This window comes from Tympanuchus pallidicinctus, unplaced genomic scaffold, assembly GCF_026119805.1.
Source record: "Tympanuchus pallidicinctus isolate F22 unplaced genomic scaffold, pur_lepc_1.0 scaffold6, whole genome shotgun sequence".
Lineage (NCBI taxonomy): Eukaryota > Metazoa > Chordata > Aves > Galliformes > Phasianidae > Tympanuchus > Tympanuchus pallidicinctus.
Window position 1 is genome coordinate 3,039,685 of NW_026294780.1, and position 9,042 is coordinate 3,048,726.

Consider the following 9,042-nt stretch of genomic DNA (forward strand, 5'->3'; position numbering starts at 1 on the left):
GTCTCAAGAGTTTTCATCTGGCGAGGAATATAATGGTTCTCTAATGCAATTTAAATCAAAACACTACTGGCCTCAGTCTTAAATTATCTCTACGTTGCTATTATTTTTTCTTGTATAACTAGAAGAGAAAAAGATAAATGAATTGCCTCAGGATAATGTGTGTTACACATAATTTATACAACACCAATGTATGTTAAGCATGGAATTAGATGGCTGACTTCATGTTATTGCATTTCAATGCATATTTTGACAATATATCTATGATCATTCATTTTTGGTAGGATTGAGATAACAAGCTACAGAGCAGACAATTAAAAAGACTGAGTAAAAGATGTAGACTGTTGAAACCTAGATGGGGTCTTGATGTCACTCAACATAAGTTGTGCTGGCATGATGAAAGTGATTATTAGCCTATCCTAATTACATAATAAACAGAGGGATTTTTGGAAATTTTTCACAGCCTAGTAGCTTCATTAAGCATATTGAAAAGAGACAAAGAAAGGAGATTTCATGATTGTTGGTAGGTAACGTTTTTTAGTTTCCTAATTTGTTAAACTCTAGGAGAGTGCTAAGCTGAAACTCCACAAAATAATTACAGCATAATCACGGCAGAAATGACACAGCTCAGGCAGGAAAGAGTGGATAGAGTGTTTTCTCCATTTTTGTATAACATTCACTGTCTCAACACAGGCATATAAGATGCTTCCATCTCAGACTGTAGGCATGGTCTTTTGCTCACCTTTCATCCGCTAGTTTGAAATACGATGGTTAAATCTATTAAATTAATGACTTTCTGCTGTTGACTGCATCTGCTCAAAGATGTTTCTATGTAAATACTGACTAAACTAAATTAGGAGAAATTCTGCTGCAACTGAACTTATATATTCATTATAGATTACAAAAATAAATAAGCAACATTCCAAAATACTTCTATACAAGCATTCTCTGCTAATTTTAAATTGACCTCATCTTCAGTGGCATTGCAATATCATTTTGGAAGAGCTAAAGAGGGAATTCTACTTCTAGAGCTTTGATTAAGAACTTCCATTATAGCTGTTGTAATTGGTTAATTAGTAGTGACTGATTAGTTGGCCAAATGCTACTTTTTTGCACAGTTGATATATTTCAGGTTTTGTTACTGAAATTAAAGTACATTCATAAAATTAGGCCACAAAAATTTCATTAAGAAAATGTCTTTGTAGCTCAACTTCAGATTTAGAGATGTCAATTTATGAAATGAGGGGTTATAGTGCAGCAATGGTGGCTATACATATACACATATATATAAAGAGAGACAGAAATACACAAATAAATACACATACACTCATATATATCTGGCCATGTCCTTCATTTTTTGAACCATCTGATAACTATACTAGGTTTTAGCTCTATCTCAAAAATTAAAACGTTCATGTGGAGTTTGATTTTCCTTAACCCTTCTGACAATGCCAGATTCTCTCAGGATGTATGCTGCAGAAATAGAATAGTATAAGCTTTAGGAAAGGCAAGGCAATTGTCATATGTAAGTACTTTCCTTAACTTATGCCTTGATCCAAAGTCACCTGCTTTATCTTCTTTTCTATTTTTCCTATTTCTACCAACCTTTTATGCCAGTTATCTTGCTGATTACTACCTCAAACAATACTTCTTCTTGTCATTAATGGACAAGTGTCTATTAAAACTGAAAGAAGCTAGTTCTTAACTTAAGAATATAGATGGGAATAACAGTAGATCAATATATTTTCAGTGTTCAACAGCTCTATACTCAGGTGGACCAGTGAGGAGTGGTGTTCCCCAGGGGTTTGTCTTGGGACCAGTGCTCTTCAACATCTTTATCACAGAATCACAGAATCACAGAATCATAGAATCACTCAGGTTGGAAAAGACCTTAAAGATCATCGAGTCCTAACCATACTACCCTAACCCTAACAGCCCTCCACTGAATCATGTCCCTGAGCATCACATCCAAACAGTTTTTAAACACATCCAGGGATGGTGATTCAACCACCACCCTTGGGAGCCTATTCCAGTGTTTAACAACCCTTTCTGTAAAGAAATGTTTCCTGATATCCAACCTAAACTTACCCTGGCACAACTTCAGGCCATTTCTTCTTGTCTTGCCACTTGTCACCAGTGAGAAGAGACCAACCCCACTCTTGCTGTAAGCACCTTTCAGATATTCAAAGAGCAATGAAGTCTCCCCTCAGCCTCCTTTTTCCCAGACTAAACAGCTCCATTTCCTTCAGTCTCTCCTCATAGGGCATATTCTCCAAGCCTTTCACAAGCCTTGTTGCCCTTCTTTGGATCTGCTCCAGCACCTCAGTGTCCTTTCTGCACTGAGGTACCCAAAACTGAGCACAGTACTCAAGCTGAGGCCTCATCAATACCTCACCAATGCTTCATCAGTGCCAAGTACAGGTACATTTTCAACCCAGGCCATTCTATGATTCTTTGATTCTATGACATCAGCAATCACATTTGATGTTCAGAGATGGGAGGACAATATTGTGATATGCAACAGCAAAGGATTCTAATGTGCCATCAATGCCAAGTTCTGTTAATTTCTAATGCGTTTTGTGAAAATGACTAGAAAATGTTTCATTTAAATGAGGTGTATGAAGAAGATCAGAGGTATGGAGCACCTTCCTTACAAAGACAGGCTGAGGTAGCTGGGCTTGTTCAGTCTGTAGAAGAGAAGACTGCAAGGAGATCTCATTGCAGCCTTCCAGCATTTAAAAGGGGATTACAAAACAAACTCTTTACTCGGGAAGATAGTAACAGGACAAGAGGAATGGTTTTAATCTCAAGGAGGGAAGGTTTAGGTTAGTTGTCAGGGGGAAGTTCTTCATAGACAGAGTGGTGAGTGCTGGAACAGGCTGCCCTGACAGGTTACAGATGCTCCATCCCTGAGGTGTTCAAAACCAGGGTGGATGGGGCCCTGGGCAGCTTGGGCCAGACCTGGAGGTTGGTGGCCCTTCCTGTAGCAGGGAGGTTGGAACTTGATCCTTTGGGTCCTTTCCAACCCAAGTCATTCTATGATTCTATATGATTCTATATTATTTCTTGCATAAAAACAGCTCAAAGGCTGTGTTGTTTCAAAATTCTGTTCTGTTTCAAATTTAAGTTTTTGTTTTTGTCTGAAACTGTTACAGAGTCATCAAAGTTCTTCAATTCTAAATCACAGAAATTAGGCAGGCAGAGATCAGTTGTACAGAAAAGGGAAATATAATAGGCTAAAACTGTAGAAAGATTTGAAGATATTTGCACTTCACAGTTCGAGCCAAGCATATGCAAATTTTTTCATCTTGTATAACTCGTAATTACAAGATAAGAATTATTTCCTCCTGGATTCACCTTATTTGAGAGTATAAATACTCAGAAACTGTCAAAACATAATCTGTCAATCTTAATTTAAAATTCAACAAATCAGACTTTAAAGGATGATTAAATGCTTTTGTAGTAAATGCCTGAAGCAAAAAGTACTAAAATTGCTTTTAGTAAAAAAGTAATACAAGAAGAATATATGAACTTGTACGCTGTGTAGCCCAGGGCCTATGTGGTTGCATGGTGGATTGATGACACTTTTTGGTCTGACAGTTTGTGCTTCACAAACTCCTAGTCATGTCTTAAGATGGATTGTCATAACTAAAGATTCTCTCATTTAAAAAGTTAGTCCAAACAAAAATATGAGTCAAGACAAGTATGGGTGTGTAAACAAACAGCATCTGAAAAAGTTAATTATTTTTAAAGATTCATCTGATTTCTATCAATATATTATATTTGTTGTTTTGTAAAGGATGCCATGTCATGCCTTTTTCTGTTAACATCCCACCCAATGCAAGTGCTGTCTTTCATTTCTGAGAGATTGGAGAGCAGCCCTGTGGAAGGGGATCTGGGGATTTTGGATGACGGCAAGTTGAACAGCCAGCAGTATGCCCTGGCAGTCAAAAGGCCAACCGTGCCCTGGCATGCATGGAGCCCAGCACTTCCAGAGGGAGAGGGGAGGGATTGTCTCACTCTACTTTGAGCTGTGCAGCCTCACCTTGAGTACTATGTGCAAGTTTGGGCACCACAATATAAGAACATAAAGCTATTAGAGAGTGTCCAAAGTAGGGCTACAAAGATGGTGAAGGGTCTAAAGGGCATGACATATCATGAGTGGCTGAGGTTCTTTGGTTCATTCAGCACAGAGGAGACTCAGGGGAGGTCTCATGGTGGTCTACAGCTTCTTGTGAGGGAAGCTGGAGTTCAAGGAATGTTTGGGCATTGCACTCGAAATAAGGTTTAATATTTAGGCAGTCCTGAAGAGCTAGGATTTGGACACAGTGATCTTTGTGGATCCCTTCCAACTTGGTATATTCTATGAGTCTATGATTCTAACCTCATGCTTCAGAGAGACTGCAAGGATAATAAACTATTTTTCTTCTCAGATTCTTTAAGGTCAGTTACCACTCCTGAAAGCACTGAACTCAATTAAATGTAACCAAGGGTTTTGTTGTTTTTTTTTGCAGCCTACCCACTGCAAAAGTGCAAAGACTGACCAGTGTATAATTTCAAAGTTATAGTTCTATTATTTATCACATAAACTAAACCCTATATTGCTCAAAGAAACAGAATGCTTCAAAAAGACTTTAACATGAATTTGAAGGTTGCATATCTATTGAAATATCACTATTTGTACTTTTTCTCTGCCATCCATGCTGACTAATCAAGAGAAAATAAAAATGCAACTCCCTTCTTTAGGTTTTATGAATTTCCATGTTGTCGGAGGGAAGCACAGGAAGCCCATCTTCCAAATTCAGGAAAAGTGCATTCACTTATTCTCCTCATAAAATAAGCATATATCAAGATTTTCTCCAGGGTAGAATTAATTTTATTTTATTTTTAGAGGCTTTTATGATGTTGTGTTTTTGGATTTTTGATGAAAATAGTTGTGATAGCACACTAATGGCTTTAGTTGTTGAAAAAAAGTGCTTTCACAAAGGCAAAGACTTTTCTGCTCATTCTGCCCTGCCTGTGAGCAGGCTGAGGGTGCACAAGCAGATAGGATCAAGCCAGGGTAGTTGACCCAGACTGACCAAAGGGCTATGCTGTACCACACGGCATTATGCTCAGCAATAAAAGCTGGGGTAAAGAAGGGGGAAGGAGAGGGCATTCAAAGTTTCCCAATAAACCATTATGCATGATGAGATTCTGCCCTGGAAATAGCTGAACACCTGCCTGCTAATGGGAAGTACTGAACAAATTCCTTATTTTGTTTTGCTTGTGCACAGAACTTCTGCTTTACTAGTAAACTGGTAAGCTGTTTTTATTTCAGCCCACAAGTTCTCAAACTTTTACCTTTCCAGTTCTCTCTATCTTACTAGGGGAGAGTGAGCAAGTGGCTGCATGTTACTTAGCTACCAGCCAGGGTTACACTACAAAAGCATGTAAGCTGAAGTCTCTTTTAAAAATAAGCAAAAAATCATTCTTTTATCACATTCTCTAGACTCCATATTTAAGATGTTCACCAGGGTCTCTAACACTGAGTTGTCGTTTATCTTCCAGTAATCATTTTTGTCTACAATTTGTATTTCTCACAAGGATCAGGATCACAGAGATTTTCAAGTATTTTAAAACTAAGAGGACTTGTACTTGAGACAAAGGAGACTTTATTTGTTTCACCACAAACACTTCCAGCCAAAAGAAATGCTGTCCAGTAGGGACAAAGAAAAAGCTCAAAGTTAAATATTTCTGCTGGAACTTTTATACATTCAATTTAGTATTATTGTTCCAGTTCAACAAGTGTTCAGAGATATCTATTCAAAGCTTCATTAATTACAAAATAATGAATTTAAAATTCAATTTTAACAAATTAATGAATTAACTGAATATTTAAGGATTATTTTTGTCATTAAAAGATGATAAGAAATAGCATAAAATACTGTTTTTGAAATTATATTCTGTTCTGGAAGGTTATTACTAAACCAGTTTGACTTTTTGTTTCCAAAGACGTAATATTTTCAAACAGAAACTTGATAAAAGTAATTGGTTGGAAAACACACTACTATCAAATATGAAAACATATAAGCAATGAGTGAGTGTCACAAACTCAGAGCAAAATATTGCAGTATTGAGATACATTCAGATACCATGCACTGTCAACACCAATGCACTACGCATTGATGCCAAAGGTCAGCATGGACTGATACAGCATTTAAGTCTGGTCATAAAATAGCAAAGTATATTGGAAGAATTGTGATATATTTAAGTGTGTTTGTAAGAAAAAGCTTTTTTTTTTTTTTTTTTTGGTTCAAATGTTCAAATTTCACCTGTAAGGCTGTAAGAATGAATACAAGTCATTTTTGTTGTTCCAAAAGGGTTCTGGTCTTCCACAGACTTCCCAGTACTGATAAGCACTGCCAGTTGAGAATGAGACAGGTAGACAGACTCCTTGCTCTTGAGCAGAACTTCTTGCACAGATTTTGGATTCCCAGGAAAGAAAGTTAGGAAATCACCATTTGATGGCTGCTTTGCTGTTTGCTGCCACATATAATCTGGGTTCAGCAAGATCTGACACTTTTCCTCCTCTGCTTATGCAAGAGGTTTGTGCAAATACTCCTGAGGCTATACAGCAAGAGAATATAATTAGACAAGACTGCCATACAAGTACACGAGGATTGTTAAACAAATTGTTTCTAGCTATAGCAGCAGAAGTCATTCAGATGAAAAATTCTTTAAAAATTCTTACTTCTGGGATGGCTTTTCTACAATAAGAGAAAGGCCTTCCTCCAGAATGCTTAGACAATAATTTTCCTTCTAAGGCCAGTTATTCACCATGTGGGACAGATTTTACCTCAGATGAGCTTTTCATGAGTTAGATAGTTCACGATAGGTATATTTCTACAGCTTCTGTTGGAGCTAAGCTATTTAAATGCCTACAGAATGTGATTCATGTATTAAAAAAAAATAAATTACTGGATGTGGGAAACAAGATGGGAATCTTTATGTCTAGAATTCTCATCTTAAAAGCATTAGCACTAAAAACAGGTTAATTGATGTAAGCAAAGAGCTCTTTCACATTTTTCACACAGGCCTCCTTCACTAGGCTTTACCTTCACTACATGCCACAGTTGTAAATTTCCCCTTGTTTCAGGATATCTTTAAGTTAAAAAAAAAAAGCAACATTAAATAACATTTAATCAAAATCTCTGCTTTGTCAGGGCATCCTTGTAGATGATGTTATCAGAATAACCTCCATATTTTCACATTTACCTCTCAAGAAAGATTCAGCAGATCTGCCAGAAGAGGTTACTTATAGAAAAGAATGTCTTTCTCAAAGTACATCAACAAATAACTTTCTCCTTGCAGTCTAGTACTATCTCAGGCAGAAAAGGAGGCATCTAAGTTACATGTTAGTGTTGGTACAGTTATATAGTATCTTTAGATCATGTGCTTTCCAAGAATGCCTAATAGAGAACAAAATGCTTCAGCTGCTAAATGCCATTTGTGAGCAGTTTAGGGCTGTGCTTACCCAACATATACTGTGTGCATGGAAAGACGATGCTGTGTTTTCACAGAGTAGGAAGACAGAAGACAATGGACAGTACAGAGATCAAACACGGCCCCAAGCAAGCTTAAATGGTCACTTACATCCTTACTACCTTCAAATCCTTTTTAGATTTTTACAAAGATGAAATTCCTGCCAAAGTGTAGAAAACAAGATATTATTAGTTCTTTCTACCTTTTTATTAACAGTACCTGAAAACAAAGATGAGAGTGCTTTAATAGGTTTTAAGACCTCCATTTTAAGATCCAAACACTGTTTATGCCTATAAGCTTCACTATGACCATTTTAATTCTGAATCACTAGCTACAAAGAATTAAAGATGTATAACTAATCCACATCATATTCACACCATTAGCTTATTTAGATAAAATTTCTTTGCCTTTCCTGCATGGAAGTAAGCATAATAAAGGCTAATAAACAGATACAAAGCATATTACAAAAAAAATGGTTTACCAATTAGCTTAATCAGTCTCAGAAAGAAAAAAATGCTGTCAGAAACAACTCTATTTCTAGAAATGTTGTATACAGGATGATGTGGATTTATGTGAAAGCTTTATTAAGAAATATAATGTAAATTACCTGCTTTGCATGCCTTCAATTCGTACAACTTGTGAAATAAAAAGAAGATGAGAGAAAATAATGGGATGATGAAATAAAGGGTAAAAAGGATACAGATGTCAAGAAAATATGAAAAGAAGATGAAAAATACAACTTCTGGAAACTATACAAGCAATAGGTTATGTAATAGAGGGGACACATAAAAAGTACATTTCCAATTACATAAATCTACTTTTTTTTTTTTTTTTTTTTTTTTTTTCCAAGAGTGGTACGGAACTGGGAAAAAAAATGAGATAACAAAGTAAAAATTCAATAATTTAAATATTAAAGAAGATGAAAGATGCAAAATACCTAACTAGTTGGTTATTGAATTGGATGTTGGAAAGAAACATCAAAAGGCTATACATCAACAGCAATGTTTATGAGATGTTGCTGTCGGTACACAAACCTCACGATCCTCTACTGCATCTGAGTCAGTCATATTTAATAGAGAAAACGACAACAACAAAAATACTTACAGAAGGTTTTGCAAAGGAAGTGGTGGTGAGAAACTAGAGCATGTCAGCTGTGAAGCCAAGCACAAGCATCTTTAAATAGTGTCTAAGGAAGTTAAATGAGACAAATTATAAGCAAAGTGATTTTACAACAATGTGCCATTCCCACCTATGGTGTCCATTTTTTGGAGTCTATTTTCTATTTAATGGATGACTTCAGATTTTACTCTCTGGTTTCCAGACAGTAATTCATCTCACCTCAGAATTACAAATGATGGTGGACACAGCATTTGGCAGCTGAGTGTACACTGTTGTGAGGATAGAGGTTCATTTTGACAAACCAAAGGCATTTACTTCCGAAATGGTTTCTGAGATCTTCCCCAATATCAATATAGAAAAAATAAGCAGTTATAGGGAATTATTATTCTAATATACTTAAAA